Source organism: Podarcis filfolensis (genome assembly GCF_964270895.1).
Source record: "Podarcis filfolensis genome assembly, chromosome: 7".
In the NCBI taxonomy this organism is placed as follows: Eukaryota; Metazoa; Chordata; class Lepidosauria; order Squamata; family Lacertidae; genus Podarcis; species Podarcis filfolensis.
In genome coordinates this window covers 3,572,077-3,594,409 of record NC_139603.1, presented here as the reverse complement: position 1 = coordinate 3,594,409, position 22,333 = coordinate 3,572,077, and the positions used below count along the sequence as shown (strand labels likewise).

Below are 22,333 nucleotides of genomic sequence, written 5' to 3'. Positions count from 1 at the left end.
GCTGCTTCTGCAGCCTGAAGTGGATTGGAATGTTCTAGTGAGTTTTGTGATCTTCAAATATCTCCAGAGTTGCTCTGTTACCACAATTTCTCAGAAGGGAAGTTTGAAACTAAGGAATGAAACAAAGTCGGCAGTACGAAGGACTAATGTCTTAAATACTTAAGCAAAACCACCAAACACCTCTTCCATCACTGCAAAGAAGGGTTCAATAGTAACATGGGCATAATTTAACCATATATGGTTTCCAAAACCAAACTGTAGGAAGATCTCATTGGTATTTCTCAGAAAGAAAGAGCTTAGCGCAGAAAGAGTGGTTGATACTAAGATTTGGCCTTCAGAATTTCTTCCTGCTGCCTCCCCCATGTGTGTTAACACATGTCAGTTTTATGAGGGGTGATGAACCTGACAATCCTTGCCACTCTAGGTACTTCTTACAGAATGGGAAATGATATTTGGCCAGAAGAGTTCATATCCATCTCATTTTTTAAAATGATTGCAAGAATCATTTTAAAATTATCGTCGTCATCATCATTACAACAGTTCTAAAATCTGAACACTTTGCATCAAATAAAAGGAAGGACAGTTCATCTCTGCTCACTCACAATCTAATTTTAAAAAGAAAGAAAGACAAATCAGAGAAGGGGAAGAGGAGGGCAGTGGAAGAGGAGCTAATCAGGATAGAATGACCCAAGTATAAACTAGAGCTGGAATTGGCAAATGCCCTCTCCTGCAACTTTTTCTAGGCCCAGAAGCACAATGCTACCTTTTTCCACCTTGGCCTGCTGAATCTATATTGTAGGTGGAAATCCAATGTCATCATATTAGTGATGGCATCAGATTACGATTTAGACCACCTGGCATCCCTGAGCAAATATAAAGCAAGGCTGGTAGAGGTGATTTCATATGGAGAAGGGGGTGGATACTGAGCGTGTCCGCCCTCCCCACTCCCCACCCACAATTGGTTTTCTTCTGTTAAAGCTCTGAAACTCCAGCAGGGGAGAAAAGGTGAAGGAGCTAGGATGGGGCTGCAGGAGCAGGAAGATCTCAGCCGCCCTACATGCCCTTCCCTGCTTTACACTGGTTCAGATGGGAGAAGGTTCTCTGCTTCGGAAATGAAAACGACACAAGTATGACATCATAACTGTGTGGAGCCCCCCTTCATTTTTGTGGGTGATCCCCTTGCAGAGGGAGCAGTCACCAAACCTGGCACTACACAATCAGCTTAGCTTAGCTTAGCTTAGTTTTTCCTAATCATTACATAAAGCAGACACTGGACATCTGCTCCATTCCTTGTTTGGGTGCTTGTCAGCTTTTCCCTTCTAATCATGATCTATCAGCCTGAATGTCCTTTTGGCTGAGATCCTATCCTCTGTCAAGGACTGCCTGAGCTAGAGAGCACTGTGCTGGTGGCCTTTATTATTAATAAATAATAATGTTTTTGTTTTTGTTTTATTATGTATTTTTATGTTCTCAACTGCCTTGCAATCTTCAGATGAAAGGCGGCATGCAAATCAAACAAACAAAATCTGTGCACAGAGCTAGAGATTAACAGCCCAAGGCCTTTCTGGGCTAGAAACAGGCAGAGAAGGAACACTGAACAGTGTCCAAGTTATTCTCCATCCTGTCCCCTATTCCAGGATCAGAGCACATGAAAAGCTGCCTTATATTGGGTCAAGCTTATTTGCCGGCCCTATCTAGTCCCGTACTGTCAACTCAGACTGGCAGTGGTTGTGCAGGATCTCACACTCAGGTCTTTACACCATCTGCTGACTGGAAATGCCAGTTTGAACCCTGGATCATCTGCATATACTGTACCACTGAGCTATGGACCCTTCCTGAACCACAGCTCAGTAAAATAATATGACAAGATTCCCTAGCAGACATTTTGAGAAGGTGTCAGATCCCATTCCTAAAGAGCTCGGCTTCATTGGGACTGGCACGCGATCCGCATGGAGGCTCCTCATATACCTACTGTCAAAAGGGGCTGTAACTGTGAGCATGAGCTATTTTCAGAGGCTGGCCCATCTTAAATGCAAAGACTTATAAAGCCCAACCTCAAACACACGCCTCAACAATATCAGCATTGTGTCAAATGGAGAGGTCGGTGCCACAAGGTTTTATCCATGTTGGAAGGGTGACATGTGCAGCCTCTACAGGATGAGAGAACATGTTGTAAGGTCAACATTCTGAACGCCATCATTCACTAGAAAGTATGTTTGTAAGATACACAGTCATGTCTTCCTGCCCAGCAGTGGCGTAACATGGGGGGGGCATGGGGGCCATGGCCCTGGGTGCACAATCTGCAGGACGGGAACCAGGTCAGTCCTGAGCCGAGGAAGGAGCGTGGCTGCAGTGTGTACAGCTGTGGCTTCTCCGTCCCCCAGTCAAACCTGACCTGGGGTAGTAGAGAGGCTGTGGCGTGCAAGAAAGCTCCTGCTTCCTCACAGTTGGCCGGCAGCTCCAGCAGAGAGAGGAGAGTGGGTGGCAATGCTGTCGCCCACTCTCCTGGACTGGGACGCGTGAGTGCGGCCTTGCGCCGGTGCTGCAGCAGACTCCATCTGTGCCCTGCAAGCCCGACCCAGACGCTATTTAGATACGCTCCACCACTGCTTCCCTGACTAAATATTTATTTCACGTGGAAAGCCAAAAGCTGCAAAAATCTGAAGGAGATGAAGGCTGCATATTACCTTCACTTGTAGCAAAGAAAGGAGGCAGTTCCAATTTATTTTCTGTGAAAATAATATTTATTACTTTTCCAACAATTTAAACACTACAAAAAAAGAACAATACAATACAATACAAAAACACTACATAACACTAACACATTAAACTAACATTAAACTAACAAAACAAAACAAAGACAGTTTAAAACACATCAAACAATTTCAATATCTTATCTTTCATTCACTTATTTCAACGACCTCCTCACACCTCCCTTTTTGTATTCCACTTCTGTTAATTGTTTCAGCAATTCCTTTCCATCTTCCTCTGTTTTCTATCCTATAATTATCATAACATATTCTAACCTTATTTTTTCCTTTAATACTCTAATAATCTATTTATACTTAATTCCTTATAACATTTCTACTAAAGTCATATAACTTCATTCCCACATTTTTCTAACATTCATTAATTTTACAGTATTTCTGTAAATAGTCTTTAAACCTTTTCCAGTCTTCTTCCACCGACTCTTCTCCCTGGTCTCGGATTCTCCAGTCATTTCCGCCAGTCGCAGTTCCAATTTATTTTCTGGCTCCTGCCTTGTCGTTGCAGTGTGGGGACACTGGGATTGCAATGCGCCCTAATAATAATAATAATAATTTTATTATTTATACTCTGCTCCTGTTGCTGGGTTGGTTCCAAAACATATAAAAACATAATAAAACATCAAACATTAAAAACTTCCCAATACAGGGCTGCCTTTAGATGTCTTCTAAAAGTTTTGTAGTTCTTTATCTCCTTAACATCTGATGGGAGGACATTCCGCTGCCAAGAAGGCCCTCTGCCTGGTTCCCTGTAATTTCACTTCTCATAGTGAGGGAACTGTGTTATGGGCCACATAAGATTAGGTAGTGGGACAGAATTAGGTTGGCAACTCCTGGTGTGGAGAGAGTTTTGTCCCCTCCCACTCGAACTTGGGTCACCTGTTGACATTGATTGGCAGCAGATTCTGTACAGACAAAAAAAGGCATAACTAAGTATGGAATTCACTGCCGCGGGATGAGATAATGATCAATAGATCAGAAGAGACATTATTTCCTCCCCAGGATCCTCGCACAGCACAATGGGCTCGTGGGCTCGTGTCGTGGGCTTCATACTGCCAGGAAGTTGCACAGTCACCGATGTGATCAGAAGTGGCACAACAAACAGTACAAGAAGTCCCACCTGGGCACTGCTTTGAAAGCCAACCTTTTTGGGGGAGGTTCCCATGCTAAATGAATTGTCCTGGAAAAAGTTGGCATGGAGGCTCAGCAGCCAAATTCTGCCATCAGGAAAAATGTCCGAGTTCAGCTGACCAAGAATGGCAAAAAAAATAACAGCATTTGTTCCTGTTGATGGTTGTTTTAACTTCACTGAGGAGAACGATGAAGTTCTGGTTGCTGGCTTTGATTGGAAAGGTTGGTGACATTCCAGGAGTTTGTTTCTTTTTCTTTTTTTTATATAAATTTTTATTAATTTTCCAACATATATTAAGACACAATACAACTGACAATACATAAACAAACAAACATATAAACACGTATAATTTCATAACCTCTTTTTCTTAAACCTTATTTCAACGACTTCCCCATACCTCCCTTTTCTGCATCTCTGTTTTAATCTTTTCCAGCAACCCCTAATTTCAATTACTTATAATTCACTTTCTTTAATCCTTTTTCTCTTACCCAATTATTTGTCACTGCAATTCTGTTTTACATTACCCATGACATTTTAGCACTCATTAATTTTACAACAGTTCTTAAGATAAACTTTAAATTTCTTCCAATCTTCTTCCACCGTCTCTTTTCCTTGGTCGCGGATTCTGCCAGTCATCTCGGCCAGTCCCATATAGTCTATCACCTTCGTCTGCCACTCTTCCAGCGTGGGTAGTTCTTGTGTCTTCCAATACTTTGCTAAAAGAATCCAGGAGTTTGTTTCAAGGCTGTCAAAGTAGCAAATGTTTCTCTGTCAGCCTTGTACAAAGGCAAAAAGGAGAGACCCTGGTCGTAAAGTTATGTTGTTATTAAGATGATCAAGAAAGTTTTCTTCTAAGAAAAGAAAGAGAGAATTAGACATATCCATAGGGGATGGTCTACCAGCAGCTATAACTCACGATGCCAGATTACTGATACCAGTCACTAGGAGACAAAAAGGAGATGTATATGTTGACGTGTTTTAATTTCTTTTACTGTAAATTTTAATTATCTTTAAATGCTTTTTATTGTCTTTACCTCTTTCTTATTTATAGTGTTCCTGTTTCTTATAAACTGCTTAGAGCTTTTACCAAAATCAAGTGGTATATAAAATTTGTTGAACAATTAAAAAAAGAGAGCAAGCAATGGCAATTTATTGCCTTCTTCTCTTGATGAAGGACTTACAGAAGCATCTGGCTGGCCCTGTAAAATAGGATTCTAGGCTGGACTACACAGACCTTTTCTTCCAAAATCCCTCTACTGTGAGGGAGTTTTGTGCCTCAACTCTTGCTTTGTTATAATGCCAGTGCTAATTGTGACCATTTTTCGAATTCGGTTCTGTCTACATTGGGCAAGGTACTAACTATATTACTTTGTGGTTATGCTTTTTAAGGTCAAGGTACAAAGACACAGCTGGAACTTTTGTTGGGTCAAATCTCGACAAATCTTGCCATCAGTTCCCCGTTTCCTAAATATGTTAAAAATAAAATCTCTTAGGTGGAAATAATGAAAATATTTGATATTTTTGTTGTTCTTTTCTTTTCTTTCACTTCCACACAACATCCCTTTTGTGTGATAATTGTTAAACCCTGAAAAACCATATTTAAGTCAATTTCCCTATTAAAAATTAATAGAATAGAGGTCAACAGAGAGACAGAAGGACTCACAAACTATTCAAGGTTACTCCATCCAGCTAACATTACTATGGCAATAGGTCATCATTTAAATCAGATGATACCAATTTATACAATTGTAGAACCAGGAGAAGAGCTCAATTGACAGCACATTCTAATAGTTTTCAGGAGTAAAAAATCCTTAATTATATTAGTTTAAGATGTGTGCTATAATATAGAGATTAGGAGCCACAAGGAATTGAAAGGAGCAGGAATGGCTTGTCTAGTGGGGCAAGGTATCTGTTCAGATTTCTGACAATTTATCTCAATGGTCTAATGGTGCGTTTATGAAATGTTGGTCTCTTAGAGTTCAAAAAATTACCTCCAAAATTAAGCATTGCAAGTATAAAATAGAAATTTCTATTCTATGAGATCAAGTGCATTTTGGGCATCTAAAAACATTAGAGATGACTCATTTATTATTTTTATTGCACTTCTTGATTATAGCAAGCACCTTCTGGTATTAGCTGACCACCACCACCCCACCCCTGGTCAAGAAAGATAGCCTCATCATAATGGCTATTTTCCTAGTTTCACTAACTATAGGGAATTGTAGTGAAAGTGTTATAATCTTGATCGGTACAATACTATAACCGAGTTGGTAAACTGCTAAGTCTCCACTTTCTCACTTCATTCATATAAATTTTGAAATAACTTTAATTTTTTTAAAGCATTTTATCCTGCTCTTTAGCTGAAAAGACTCTCAGATCATTTTACAAAAATCAGTAGTAGGCAAGTCCCTGCTCTCAGCAGAGGTGCCAAGTTCCACCCAACATGAGGGGCTATTGTGTGTGTGTGTGATGTCACATGTGTCGTGACGTGCATTGTGAGGCCTGGCTCCTCAGGTTTGGGGGTGCTTAGCCCCACTGCAACAGACTGGGGTGGGGGGCTGAAGACACACCAGCCCTATAGAGTTGGTGCCTATGGCTCTCAGGCTTATAATGCAAAAGACATGACACACAAGGAAAAAGGGAATGGAGAGAGAAAGGAACGAGGAAAGTAAGCTCTGCTGGCACCATTTTTAAAGTTGCATTTCTCAGAATGATCCACAAAGATTGAAATTGTTCAGCTATTCTGTTTAAAAGGTTGTTTTGTGCCATGTTTCCATGCCTTTACCAGCACCCCCTCAAGCTTGGAGGGCCAGAGGAAAAGGAGACATCACTCAGGGAGTCAGCGTTGTCCACTCCAGGACCTTCTGTTCTGTCCTGGTTTCAACTTGAAGAGCCCACAGAGCAAAGACAGTTGTTCACAGTAGCAGCACTGATGGGTTGCAGTCTGGAATCACTTGAGGCTTAACTGAATGATCAGTCTAACCCCAGAATGCTTAGAGTTAGACAGCAACCACACACTTGAGAGACCTCTCAAAGAAAGAATATTTGTGACTGCCCGACTCTTGTTGCAGGGTTGCAGGTCCACAGAGAACTTTTTCAGAGTAGTTCCACAGCCACCTCCTTTCAGGACAGTTTCATCTTGTAGAGACATTCAATGTCTCCTGGACCTAGGTGGTCAATCACACCTGCTTGATGTTGTGAGCCACAAGGGTCAAAGGTCAAGCATATGGGTGATGGGGAACACCTCACATTATACTTTGCCCACAACCATCTGAAAATATTCTCAAAGGGTTCTCACAAAGCCCCCTGATTAGCTTCTATCAAGTTCGCCATCTCTGCTTAACACCATCAACCTAAACCTCAAAAGGAAGTGATCTGAGCAAGACAAAGGAGTCAAGAAAACATCCCCTACAACCAGACCTCTGAATCAGCTCACCATGACCATCTTGGGACCTTATGCTCTGCTTATGAGCTTCAAGAGGCAGCGCCACTGATGGAACGCTGGGCTACATGAACCTATAGCAAGGCAAGACACAGCAATCTCTCATCATTAAATTTATTAGTTAAGAAAAACTTATCTTGTCCTTCCACAGTAGTTACTATGCTCAAGCTCATTGACCACAATTTCAAATCAATTTCTCTGCTCATTTGCACTGTGTGTAGTTGATTTTTAATGGTTTTTAATTTCTGGATTGTATTTGTATGTGTGTATGTTTAAGTAAGTTTGTGGATGGCCCAAGGGCTTAGTAAATGGTTGATGGGTAGTACAATAATGTAAGAAATAAATAAAAACTACAAATAACTAATAAAAATTAACAATGCAATGAAAGTGAGCCAGATACAGCAGGTAAGCAATTGAAAAGCTATAGGTCAGTGAATTAAAACACTTCAGTCCAAGAGATCAGATTCCTGGCAGAATAAAAATGTCTTTATCAAACAGCAGATGGCAGAGAGAGAGATGTGGCCAAATGAGCTTTCCAAAGGAAGGGGTTCTAGAGTTCATCCTGTAGTCATAGTCACCTTATCTACCATTTTCTGTAAGCATTGCATTCAAAGTGGTTCACAGCCAGGCTAGCCAGGCTTCCTGCTGAGATGCAGAGTGGAGACCCCCCCCCCCGCAGATTATTTATGTCTTATTATTATTTATTAAATTTAGATACCACCCAAAGACCACAGAGCAGTTTACAACATAAAAATACGAAATAACACACACATAGATACGTTAACACAATGACGCCTGACGAGTAAGTCCTAATGGCACAATGAAAGGGGTGCATAGTTACAAAAACATTTATATATTTTAACAGCTTTGAAAAATAGCACAGCATAAAGATGACTTGTTTTCAAGTTTTTCAAATATTTTCTAACTTGGAATAAAATCTTGTAAAAAACCACACACATCTTCACAGTTAATCGCATGAGCTGTGAACTAGGGAGTTCTCAGTTTAGCCATGAATTCAGTAGCTGTATTCCCATTTCATGGTAAGTCATGGCTAATGGTTTACCATGAATGCTCAGACTGCTTCTACTATGGGCTGGGCTCCTCACTAGCAAGGGGGGAGGAAATAAACAGCAAATGTTGACTTAGTGTTGCATCTGAATTGAAGGCCATGGTTTGTTTTGCTAAAACAAATCATAGGATCTGAAGCCAAGGTTTGTTTTGGCTTACCAACTATCAGTTTTACTTGTTGTTTCTGATTTTGGAGCCAATGCAAGGTTCTTGTAAAGGCTATTCCAAGTATATGAATACCATGAACAATTAGGGAAAATGCTGTAAAACTCAACACACACTCCTCCCAAAATGTATTCTCATATGTCTTCTTGCCTTTTCCCTCTCATAATACCGGAATCCCCATTATAGCTGTAACAATCACGCTCTCTCTCAGCTCAACCCATAAAAGCATGAAAAGCAACCTTGACTGGATCATCTTGGCTTGTGCTGTGATTCCCCCCTATTTTCCTGCTAAAATGTTGAGCTCCTTGCTCAGAGAGGTGTAACATGAACCTCCCAGGAGGCCAGACACTTTGCAGTCCAATTAGGTTAGCCTGTTCCCCTTTCAAGCCTGCTGCTCTTTGTTTGAAGACCACTTGGCTGTTCACTTGCAATGTGCCATCAGCAGTGCCATCCGTTTCTATGAATACCGAGAGCTGCTTTGCACTGAGTCAGACAGTTGATCCACACAGCCCAGTATTTGTCTATCCTGACATTCAGCGGCAGGCCTCTACCTGAGAGTTTTTAAAGGGGCGATGCTCTGGCTTGAACCTGGCCAGCATCTTTTCTGCTGCTTCCCAAGTGGAACAAATTCCTTCAGCCTGGAGCTCAATTGTCACCTGTATGTTGTTGCAATTTCAAATAGCCGCACCCAAAGAAGACTTCAGCTAATTAGATGGTGAGGCTTCTGATATGTTAAACATTAGTTTGCTCAAATAAGAGTGATCTGTTGACTTGTGCTATGCTTTGAAAAATGTACCAATAAACTTGGAGAGCTGCTGCAAGTTGGTGGACTGCAGATGGTTCTGGCCAAGATGGGCCTGTGCCCTGGCTCAGTACACAGTGTCTTCACACATGCATAAAAAAATGGTCGCAGTGGTTTTACATAGCAGGGGAGCCAGTTGAGCACTCTTCAGACAAAGGGCAGCTGGCTTGAAAGGGGAGTGAGCTAACATAATTGGATTGCAAACTGTCTGGCCTTGTGGGAGGGATCAGGTGAGATCTACAGTCAGGGTGCCCCTGGAGGGCTGGGGTGATGCTTTGCACAGAGTCAACAGGTCATTGTGTGACACAAACCAATTATAGATAGCCGATATATTTATCAGAGTCCAAAGCTCTGAGAAAGGGAGATACCAGTTTGCCTCTGGAATCGTGCCAATAAATTCTGTGGGAATTCAGGTTGCACTTGTTTCTGTGTGCCTGCCATGCCATGAAAATCTTGTGGTCAAGTAGTAGGCCGCTGGAACAATGGCCTTTTATAGTCTTCCCACAGAAGGGCTGCAGTTCTGTGGTAGATCCCAGGTTTACCCCTCGGCAACTCCAGGTAGGGAATGTCCTCTGTCTGAAACCCTGGAGGGACGGAGCCAGCCAGCAGAGCAAACACAGAGGCAGATGCTCAGTATATGGCAGCGTCTTCTGTTCCTACCAAGACCCATGTAGAGGAGGCAGCTCCCATACATTCAGCGAACGGGAGTAGCTGCTGCCTTCAAAACAATCACTGCCAAGGCCTCCATACAAACTGAACTGGCTGCACAGCCTTGTGCTGTCTCTACCGCACTCTCTCAAGGCCAGTGCATGGAGGCCCTCCCGTGTGGTCAATGGCATGAATTTGTTCAGGGACATCTAACATCTTGTCAAGAGAGGTTACTTTCAGAAATATCACCTACGCTCACATTCTGCAAAAACCACCTCTAACTCTGGGAAGCATGCAAATAACAATGAGAGGTCTTTCTGGCTTCCTCTGCTACAGAACATAGTGTTTCCTCTGTTCCACAATCACCTCTGACTGAGCAGGTTTGGGGGAATTTTGAAGTAACACCCCCCCCCCGCCCTTGTTTCTCAGAGGCAAGAGTGGGATGGGTGTGCACACTGACCCCTGCAGGTCAGCTCTAGCCTTTATTTACTACTTATTTTGCATTTAACAAAATCTGCACCCCTTTTAATGGAAATAAAAAATATTGTCAGTGTCCAGCCTAATGCAGCAGCGTGCTGTGTGCAATTTTCTCCTCGTGGCCCCCCCAGAAGAGGAGCCGCCCCAGGGCAACTCCTCGCCGACTTCTGCGGCTTCTCTCTCCTGATTCCCCCCCCCCCCGCGAATCCGGATCCCCGGCTCAGGAGAGTCCGGTCCAGCTCTTGGCTGCAGCCTAGCACCTGGCAGCCTGCCAGCTGAAGTGTGTGGAAACGACACCGCCAGGGCGGCAGAGATTTTCCTTAATTTCTCTCTTTCCCGAATGCAGACAGGCTGACATTGGCTGGAAAGTGGAGCAGCTCGTCAGGGACAATCAATGAGAATCGATCGAGCTGCTCAGACGAGGCTCAGGGCTGGGGAAATAACGCAGCAACACCAGCAAGCAGTCACACACACGCACATGGAGAGATTTTAATCTAATCTCCTCCTGTTTCAGTCTTTCCCCCGCATCCCTTCCTCTCCTCGCGCTCGGCTTCTTGGAAATAATACTTCAGCCTCCCCCGGACGCGGCGGGAAGCCGAGAAAAGTTCGAGGGGGCGAGGAGGGGGCGCAAAGACGGCCCTCCCCTTCCTTGTTCCGGACTGCTCTCACCATGGAGAGCTTAAAACACGCGGAAACCCGAGTGGACTTGGCAGCTGTGGCGCACTCACACGTGCACGCTGCCCGCCCCTTCGCTTCCGACGGGCGGTGCGAGGGGGCTGGGTTGTACTTTGGGTTCACGTTCTCAAAAGCACGTGCGCCGAGAGGCGGCGCGTCTGAGGCCACCACCCGACCCCCGAAGAGCCGCGGGTCGGAGCGTGGGCGCAGCCGGAGGCGCTCTCTGCAGCCGTCGAGGGGCGCCGCCTTCGCGGTCCAGCGCCCCAGTGCGTGCGAAGGAGCTGCTCTGGCTCGCCAGGAAGGTCGGGGAGGGCCGGGCTGGAGAGCTGCTCCCAAGGCGGGCGGGCGGGCGGAACTCCACCCGACGGGGAAGGAGGTCACCGGGATGGAAAGCAGGAAGGCGGCTGGGAGGCTCGGACTGACGGGCTACTGAAACTGGAGGGGTGGGGGGACAAGCAGCCCGGGACGCGTTTCCTCGGGAATAAGGGGCGACGCTTCCGAAGGCATCGGCCTCCGGCTGTGCCTGGGGCGGCAGCTGCGCTCTCGACGGCTCTGCTCGGCTTTCCTCGCGCCGAAGGAGGCGATGAGCCCAGCAGGGCGTCGGCGCACCGGGCGAGCAGAAGCTGCCGCTGGCTGAAACGCAGAGAGGGGCTTACTTTGGAGTAACGGTGGTATTGGAGGATAGCCGGGCGGGGGCGGCTTCCTTGAGAGTAAACACCGTTAGGAAGATCGAGCTACACACTTCGGTTGCAGCTCGTGCTGCGATCCTGAACGTGCGAACTTGGGAAGAGGCCCCCTTTGCTTCCGAGGAAATGCCTTGCTCAGCCTTTGGCGCTTTTCTCTCTTTTGCGCCCGTCGGCTGCCCTGCCCTTTGCAAGAGACGCGATCCTCTCGGGTCGCTTTTGGGCCCCCTAAACGGCGCATGGGCTGGCGAGGCGCATGGGCTGCCGCAGCCTGGCCAGGGACGCGCTGTCGGGGCGGCTTCTGGGCCGTTGATTGACACTGCCGCGCTTGTTGTTGTGGCAGGAGCGGCAAGCCGCCGCTCGCTTTATTAGTGGGGCTCTGCCATAATCCGTGCCCGATTGCTCCTTAATGCTGCGCCTGCTTCGCCGCCAGGGCCGGTCAGCTGAGCCGCCTCGCTCACCGATCGCCAAAGAGGAAGGCAGATAAAAGGCGTCTCGCGCGGCGGCGTTGGCCGCAAAGGAAAAGGCCGCCTCCGCCTCCCCCCGAAGAGGCCCCCGGAGAGGTGGCGTGGAGGGGGCGGCTGCTGCTGCTGCAAACGACGCCAAAACATTTCCCTCTAAATGCCACGGAAACCACCTCGGCATTCCACACCCAAGGACCGATTATCATGCATTTTAAGTGTAAAAAAAGAAGAAGAAGAAGAGGGAGTGAAAATACAAGCCAGGGAGGTCCTTTGCTTTTAATCCCTATCTTTTTTCTCCACCCCGCCCCCCAGCACATTTCCGCCTCTGGCTTCCACTGGGCGCAAACAGGTACCAAAGCGGCCGCTGCTGCTTGTCTCCTCGAAAGGGCAAGTGTCAAATCACCTTACATTAAAAAAGGAAAGAAACAGCCTCCAAAGGCTTTGATTTAGAGCAAGGGCTAAACCTCTTTCAGTCTCCATTCCGAGCCACCCCTTTCCCCTTGGTGATGTAAGTGCACATTTGCCATTCCCACAAGGAAAAACGCAGCTGTGGGATTTTAAGGCGGGGGGGGGGGGAACACCCAACCCCAGCCAGTATGGAAAAGGCCAAGCACCCTTCCCACACCACGGCTCAAAATTGCAGCGCACTAAGGCTGTTTTTAATTTATGTATTTATGCACAACTTCTGGGAGAACTTCCCAACCTCAACATAGCCCCCATTATTTTATTATTTTTCTTTATTATTTATTAAATTTGTATACCACGCTATACCCGTAGATTTCAGGGCAGTTCACAACATAAAATTACAATATGAGAAAAACAAAACACATAATAGAAACAAAGAGAACCCAATAACCCCCACCCCTTCCACAACACATTTTAAAAGGGCATCGGATGTCAGTCAATCAAAGGCCTGGTTAAAGAGGAACGTTTATTATTATGTACTTGGTGTAGTTTTCCAGGAAGCCAGCAAGTACTTACAATCCTTTTGTTGCATGGAAATCACCATTTCCTGGCACTTCAAACTGCAAGCTGTGGTTGCTGGAGAAGCAGCCGTGCCTTCTGCTCCTGAGGTCCTGGGCCTTTGACTCTTGGGATGAATGCCACCCCCATGTCAGCTCAGTTTTGTTTCTGATTCTGAAAGATATGTTTCGCTTACGCTGTTTTAAGTTCCTCTAAGAGAAGGGTTATTTATACTATTTCTAGCTCACCTTTCTGCAGAAAGAGTCCAGGGAGAATAAAAACCATGAAAAGTAAAAAATAAAACAAGTTCAATTACAAGAAAGTGAAAAACAGCAGAGTTAGAACATAGCAGTCAGCACTAAAAGCACCCATTGAAAGCAACCGCGCTTTCTGCAGGGTTAAAGACTATTTGAGACCCAAAAGCCTTCATGAAGCTCATTGGGCGACCTTAGGACTAGTCCGTGTTTCTCACAGGGTGGTTGTTGCGAAGTTAATAAGGGGAGGAAAAGAACCATGTGTGCTACTTTGAGCTCCTTGGGGGAAAGGGGGAAGAGAAATGTAATAAATAAAACTAAAGGAAAGCCATCCTTTAGGCACAGCCATCCAAAATGCCATCTCACTGATCCCAACACCAGACGTGCTTCATGAGGTGTTGGGGTTTGCAGCAGGGCCTCTGTGGGTGCCTTGGATAAGTTGCTCCAATTAGCCATCTGGCCACATCATTTTTATTGTATTTATTTCATAAAAATCATACACTGCTTGATTGTAAACCAATTTCAGGTTTTTTATGAAGAGATAAAACAATGAAAACCCTTAAAACATACAAAAGTTAAAATACTAAAACAGATTAAAGTTACCAACTTTGTAAGCATCTGGATAAGCTTGTCGAAACAGGAATGTTTTTAGCAGACACGGAAAAGAGTACAGTGAAGGTGCCTCCTTGATCTCAATAGGCAGGGAGTTCCCAAGTGCAGGTGCTACAGCACTAAACCATTAGTTCTAACAAATGTGGAACAGGTATTATGTGGCCCCTGTAGCCGTGCCAATTCCACTGATCAAAGTAGTTGACTTGACGTGTGGTAAGGTGATCTCGCAGGTTTAACAAAATTTATATACTGCTTGATTGTAAGAAAAATATCTAAGCAGTTTACACATTATGGATCAATTGACATTTCTGGACGCATTTCAGAGGCAGCTAGCCCCACACAGAGCACATTGTAGCAGGCTAGTTTCTGTGACCAGATCTTCCAGTCTCGAGGATCAGAAACAGCTGGCACATCAGTCTAAGCTGGGCAAGGGTACCACTGGTGGTAGCCAAGCCACCAGAGTTAAATCTGTCTGTCCATCCGCCTCAGTGCAGCTGCACCATTATGTTTACAAATCTGCCAATGCTGCAAGGGTTTGGCTGGTGTGATTTTTGAACTATGCATGAGGCTGCTTCCATTGCACCAACGAAACAACTGCCAGTGCAAGCATGCTGACATATTGTCAAGGCTACCAAGATGACAAATGGGATACTCTCTATTGAGAGGCACACAGAGGGAGAGAGAGAAATGGGGGGGGGGGGCCTTGTCCGCACTTCCGATTATTCTGTGCCTAGAAAGCACGGGTCCAAGGGTCCCCTTGCCCTGCTCTGCTCCCAGGGAAACCCACTCTTTAGTGCTAAATCATAGTAAATATCAATCCGGAGAAAACCCAAAATGCTGTTTGCTCCAACTGACTTTTTAATTGAATATTCATCTTGATTTGTTTGTGCCAACCTTGCACGGAGGTTAGACAAGGTCACTATTTCTTAAGCACTCGTCTGATTTGTTTACAGAGAGGTTATACAACACTGAGTCAAGCACTGCTTATCCCACATTTCCCAGTGCATTCCCCCTTGATTTTCTATTTTATTTTATTTTGTGGGGAAGCAAGTTTGCTGTGGAAGAACGCCAAATCGGCGCTCACTGTGCAACCTGAATTAGCCAGTATGTGATTGAATCCCACCCCAAAGTAGCAGGAATCTGAAAGTGCCCCTAGTCTTTAGGGGGCTGGGGAACAGTTTTTTTCTGAATTGAAACTGGAGCTGTGTTTCACTTACGCTCAAGTACGACCGGTGGTATTCAGAGTAAGCCCAATGAAATGAATAAGCATTTTTAAGTAAGGTCCATTAGTTTCAGTGGGTCTACTATTGGTAAAACTCTGCTGAATACCACCCATTCTTTGTTGTTGGTGATGAACTTCAAAAACAGTGAGCAAACATCTTTTTTGCATCTATAAGAATCCGCGTATTAACATTACCCCCAGGCAACCTGCCCTTCCTTTTGCCCAGGCAGCCAGGGTTGGGGGACAGAATGGGACTTCTAGATTCATTTGTACCTCCCAGCTGTAACACGGACGGCCTCAAGGAATTGTGGTATGACCCTCTTCCTTGCATCTATCACTTCACTGCCTGTATATTGGCAGAAGGGGGGTCGATTTCACACAGGGCCTCCTTGTGTGGGGCCTGATGCACCCACTGCAGCGGCTTAATTTTTCACACCTTCCCCCTCTTGCAGCACACAATTTGGTAACCACCGAACTAAATGTAGCTTACACTTACTGAAAAGAATGCAACATTCACAGGCAGACGGCAGGTCTTTCTGCACAAGGAATGGATATTCGTTCATTAAACAGTGGGTTGGGGTATTGACATCTTTCCTCTCGCTCATGAATTGGTTGTGGGATGAGCTAAATGCCTTCTTCCCCTAGCTAACATTTCAGCTGTAAGGAAAACAGTTTCTCACCACTCAAACTGCCGGGTCATCCACAAGCACACTCTCCTCACCCACTGATACATCTGTTCCCATTGTCAGTATTGTGGTTCTGTGAATGCCATCAATGCTTTTTGGTTTGTGCATGTGACTCTTGTTTGCATAATTTTGAAACTTAAAAACTAAATCTCCCCTGACCATTCAATGCTGACCATTTTCCACTGTCCAGGTGGTGGTGTTTTTTTAATGAAATGAAATAAACATTCAAGTATCAGCAAGGCTACTATCTCATCATCAACATCACCTGCCATATTGTGAGCCTTTCAAAATATGTTTCTAGTTTGTACACTCCCTTTCTCCAGTAAGAGAAAACATATACGGTTACACAGTTGTTGTTTTTAATGGGAGGAAAGATGGAACCGCTGATTCTTTCACAGGATAGATCATAGAATCATAGAGTTGGAAGAGACCACAAGGGCCATCGAGTCCAACCCCCTGCCAAGCAGGAAACACCATCAGAGCACTCCTGACATATGGTTGTCAAGCCTCTGCTTAAAGACCTCCAAAGAAGGAGACTCCACCACACTCCTTGGCAGCAAATTCCACTGTCAAACAGCTCTTACTGTCAGGAAGTTCTTCCTAATGTTTAGGTGGAATCTTCTTTCTTGTAGTTTGGATCCATTGCTCCATGTCCGCTTCTCTGGAGCAGCAGAAAACAACCTTTCTCCCTCCTCTATGTGACATCCTTTTATATATTTGAACATGGCTATCATATCACCCCTTAACCTCCTCTTCTCCAGGCTAAACATGCCCAGCTCCCTTAGCCGTTCCTCATAAGGCATCGTTTCCAGGCTTTTGACCATTTTGGTTGCCCTCCTCTGGACGCGTTCCAGTTTGTCAGTGTCCTTTTTGAACTGTGGTGCCCAGAACTGGACACAGTACTCCAGGTGAGGTCTGACCAGAGCAAAATACAGTGGCACTATTACTTCCCTTGATCTAGATGCTATACTCCTATTGATGCAGCCCAGAATTGCATTGGCTTTTTTAGCTGCCGCGTCACACTGTTGGCTCATGTCAAGTTTGTGGTCAACCAAGACCCCTAGATCCTTTTCACATGTACTGCTCTCAAGCCAGGTGTCACCCATCTTGTATTTGTGCCTCTCATTTTTTTTGCCCAAGTGCAATACTTTACATTTCTCCCTGTTAAAATTCATCTTGTTTGTTTTGGCCCAGATACCCACACTCACATTCATTCTTGGGGTTATAGGGCACAAACACAAATTTGTTACTGCTACCCTACATTACTACTTTAGTGCAAGCAGATCCTATTTATCATTTAAGTAGTATATTTGCTGATCTCCCATGCTCAAAGGCACTTCCATATTGTGACATAATGGTTGGAGTGTTAGACTATGACCTGGGAGACCAGGGTTTGAATTGCTACTCAGTTGTGAAGCTCACTGAGTGACCTTGGGCCAGTCGCTGCCTTTCAGCCTAAACTACCTCACAGGACTGTTGTGAGGATGAAATGGGAAGGAGGAGAACCAGGTACACCACACTGAGCTCTTTGTGGGGGAAAGGTGGTATACAAATGATACAGACAGAGAGACAGATTAGATAGATAGATAGATAGATGATAGATAGATAGATAGAACAGGGCACATGAAGAATTAAGCAGCAACAGCTAGTCTTGATACAGAGCTGCCAAAGTTTTACACCCCTTTCTTACCTGGAAAGGCCATGCAATGCCTTAGCCAAACTAAATAGAAAAGACTGAGACAGATTCCCACCAAATAAGAATAAGTGAATATAAATTGCTATCAGAAGTGCAGAGGCCCAAGGCCCAGTATCTAAACACAAAATGGAGTCCCATGGCATGGAGCATGCATTCAGTATGTGGCTTCATTAAAAAAGTAAAACAAAGGGGGATAATGTGGTCACCCCAAAGGTATGCTTAACAAGCTGAAGTGGCCAAATATTGACATTGGACGTATGAGAAAGTTGTCATATTGCTGACTGATTCATAGTGTGTGTCCCCCCCCCCCAAAATGGTAGTTGCCAAGAAAAGATGTCCTGACTCCCAGTGCTGGGAAAAATTTCTTCCTTCCTCACCTGTGAAACTCCTTTCCTGATGATACCAGTGAAAGCAGGCATGCCTGGAGGTCAGGCTCACCTGTCTGTTTAGGGAAAGGTTCTGTGTCAGTGGCAGAGCCCACACTCTGCCCCTGGAAGGTTCCGGGTTCAATCTCTCACTCCAAGGGCCAGCAGGGCCAGGGGGAACTTCTGCCAGAGGCCTGTGGGCCTACAGTTTGCCTTGGTATCAGGCAGCTTTATAATGTCACAGCTGCTGACAGACCACCTTTTTCTATAAAGCTGAAATTGCCTCACTGCTCAAACACGTGGAGCACCCTTGGCAGCAGGAAGGTATTGAAAGAGAAAGGGAAGCCATAAGCAGAAAGAGGGATGAAGGAGAGAACCTGGAGATAAATGGCACTTTTCATCTTTCTCCTTCTCCTCTCCTTCGTCTCTTGAGGGCCTCTCCTTTCTCTCCCTCACTCTTTCAGCCTCAGCTTCTCTTCCCCGATGCACAGAGCACTTGAGTTCAAGTGGAGATTGTTCTAAAGTCAACTTCAAGAGCCACATTTCATTCCTGAGCTTCAGGAAGTGAAGCTGTTAGTAAAGGCAACTTTGCTGAGTCAACAAACAATGAGACTTTGCCAGGTTCAGAAATTGCACAGCTTATCCCCCTCCTGCCTTCCCCTGCTTTTCTGCAGCACCCCAGCAGTGGCACTTCTAGTCTCACTTGTAAGTTATTCATTTGTAAGAAATACATTGTTTTCTAACTCATAAACTTCCTTCTTTCTCCATGGCTACTGTCCATTAGATGGATACTTCTTAAGGCACAAGGGTTGAAAAGCTTCAGTTTCTGAACTTCAGGCAACACTTGAAGTTCCAGCTTTGTTCTTCTGACTCTACTTCAAGCTCCACTGTTCTGGCAGCCAAGGACACACCAGTGTTCTTATGCAAAGAAGAGTTCCTGGGATCCTCACATCACACCAAGCTACAATAGTGATGGTCTACATAAGCCTTTCACAACCTAGTGCCATCCAGATAGGAGGGAGCGGGTGGCGCTGTGGTCTAAACCACCAAGCCTCTTGGACTTGCCGATCAGAAGGTCAGTGGTTCGAATCCGCACGACAGGGTCAGCTCCCGTTGCTTTGTCCCAGCTCCTGCCAACCTTGTAGTTTGAAAACATACCAGCACGAGTAGATAAATAGATACCGCTGTGGCGGGAACGTAAACGGTGTTTCTGTGCAGTCTGGCTTCCATCATGGTGTTCTGTAGCACCTGAAGCGATTTAGTCATGCTGGCCACATGACCCAGAAAAGCTGTCTATAGACAAACCCTCAGCCTGAAGTGAAATGAGTGCCACACCCCATAGTCGCCTTTGACTGGACAAGGGTCCTTTACCTTTTCCTTGCCATCCAGATATTTTGGACTGCAACTCCCATCATACCTGACTATTGGTCATGTTGGCCAGACCAAACTATTAGGTACACCCAGTAGAGTTACATGGTCAGAAGGGAGAGCAACAACCAGTATTCTCACTTTTACCACTTCTGATGCTTTGAATAACAGTTTTCCTGTTCCTGGTAACAGGGGCCTTGGCTTGCTGAATGGTGGGGCCATCAGGCCTAAGGCTGTGACAAGGCAGAGAAGACTCTTTGCAATGAACCCTGCCCAAGAGAGAAAGAAGCAGAGATGGGGAATCGAAGGCACATGGGGAAGTGGGGAACAGAACCCCCCTCCCCATTTCAAAATGTAATCAAGTACTCCGTAAAAACAACCCTCCTTGGAATGGACTGCACTGAGCTTCCTTCAGTGTGCTTGTCTATACACCATACATTTAAAGTGCATGGCTTCTCCCCAAAGGATCTTGGGAACTGCAGTTTACCCCTCAGAGAACTACAGTTCCCAGCACCCTTAATAAACTACTGGCCTGTCAATTATTAAGCTTGCCCAGCTTCACACTCTTTAAAGCCAGCTTTTCTCCTCCTGCTTTCTTTGCATCTTGGCCCAAGCGTATAACAGCTTCTGTCAGGGGAAAAGATGGTTTCGTCGTTTTAGAGAGCAGTGTTCAGCTCCTGGAAGCACCAGAATGTGTTTTCCCAGTGGAAGAAAACCAGCTCCAAACTCGCAGAGACATCAAGAGGGAGAGAGCGGGGGCAGAGCAGGGTGTTCTTCCTTGCTTCAGAAGCCATCGTCTCTCTTGCCCAGGCGAAGGGAGTACAGGCTGACTCCCAAGAGCACAGCTGCTGTGTGCACCAGCACAACAGGGGCAGCAAGCATAAAGCAGTGGGGGGGTGCCAAGAAGAAAGAGGAGGAAGAAGAAAGTGGGAAATTGTTTTGAAATTGCCTTTTCCTATTGCTGGGGGGAAAGAGAAAAGAGAAGTCTGAGAAGCAACTCTTCTCTATGCAGAAGGTGCATGCCATGGAAAAATGGCTTAGTGTGCATTTGTCATGGAGATCACTGACTCCCTCCTTCCAGAAGGAATATGACATGTAAGGGGAATAACAGTCAGACACAAAGGCCTGGTGCAGAGAGGGTCCCTTCACACATAACATTTTGTGGTATGCCTAAAAATGCAGCGGTGTGGATGTGACAAGCACATACTACAGGAGTGAGAAAATGTACAAGCAATGGCAAGCCTGGATTTTCTCCCAAGTAATGTATGGAAATGATCATTGTGATGTAGGTTAGATTGAGAGCCAGTGGCTGACCCAAGGTCACCCATTGCTGCAGGAGGACTTGAATTAGGATCATCCCATTTCAAGTCTTGACACCGGCCAAGTGTCAAAACACCAAAGGCAAACATGTCAACACACCTTGCTTTTATCCAATGCTAAAAACTCCTGCTTGGAAGCCAGGGATACAGGTCAGTAGGGGAGAAATTCATCCGTTCCTTTCCTGGTTCCCATCAGATCCCAGTAGTGACCTACCAGACTCCCCAATGTTGGTACTGTCCCTGCATCTCAGCTGGCCAGCTCAGCTCGCTCTGTGTGCCAGCACCAGACATGGGGCAGAAGACCAGGCTGAGGGCTGGGACTGCCGGGCTGTCTAGGAGGCAGAGTAAGGCAGCCACCTCAGGCACTGAAATCCAAGGAGGTCCTGTCCAGCCCCAGGAGAAGTATGGAAGAGCAGCTGTGGCAGCTTCCAGCGAGATCTTACAAGAACCCCACTAAATCGGGGGGGCTCTCGTGACATCTCCTAGGGCTTGAGAGATCTCACAGGAACCCAGAAACCACAGCTGCACAACCCCACTAAGTGAGGCTTTGGTGGGGGAGGCAAGGGGGTGCACGGCACATGGTGCACAGTGCACATGCAGGAGAACACCTTCCCATTTCACCTCAGGTGGCAAAATGGGATGGGCCACCCTGACCGGACTGGATGGGCTTTTGGTCTCAACTATGAATGCAAGCTTTGTGTTCTTAATTGCAATCCGGAGAGGTTTATGGTTCCTGGTATGAAAAAGCAAAAACAGCACCTGAAAGTCCAACCTTTGATTCCTGTTTGTTATCCGAGAATCAGAATCAATTCTGACTCTTTCCCCTCCCCGATGCTTAAAACTATCTGGAGGTGGACCAGCCGAGTAATTGTGAAAGCTGCATTTAAGTTTTTAAAAACCCCATATGATAATATGCCTCCATTAGTCACACACAGCCTTTGATTTCTTACCTCCTAATCGTATTTCTCCTTCGCTAATCAGCACACCTGGATCCCTGAGTTTCTCTTCCTCGCTCTGTGCCCCCTGACACCCCCCCTCCCTGGTTCCCACACACAGTGACTGCCTTCCTTTTTTTTACACTCCAAACTGACCACACTCTCCTTGTACTCACACAGCTTGTCAGCATTCTCCGATTTTTTACGTGTTGACCTCAACAACCTCTCTTCATGGAGAATTGCAGCATTCTTCCTGTTTTAAACATATTCCATCTGCAGCCTCCCTATAGAATTCCTAAATCTGATAACCAGGGGGTGTGCTTTTGCTTTGAACAGAGAATGGGTTGACCTTTGCTGGTGGAACGGAGGCTGCACCAGAGGGGGAGAAATGGCTTCAGTGAGAACCACTGTTGTTTTACAAACCCTGTGCAAAGGCAGGAAGGGTTGCTGCAGAAAAAACACAAGCTTCTTTGCTCTGTCTTCTCCAAGTCTGTCTTGCTATCACAATCTTCTCATGTAGGAAAGTGCCATGACAGAGAGAGAGAGAGAGAGAGAGAGAGAGAGAGAGAGAGAGAGAGAGGCTGACTTTGAA

The 22,333-nt window shown here is 45.6% G+C and overlaps 1 long non-coding RNA gene across 1 annotated transcript in view; it reads right to left on the bottom strand.

The window, feature by feature from the left end:
- The window catches only part of LOC310767492, a 30,488-nt gene extending 8,650 nt beyond the window's left edge, over positions 1–21,838 (bottom strand). The window contains exons 1-2 of the long non-coding RNA XR_014550931.1: positions 21,757–21,838; positions 13,303–13,458 (exon numbers count right to left, since the gene is read on the bottom strand). This is a non-coding gene — a long non-coding RNA (uncharacterized lncRNA). The remainder of the gene's footprint in view (positions 1–13,302; positions 13,459–21,756) is intronic.
- Between the last annotated feature and the right edge of the window lie 495 nt (positions 21,839–22,333).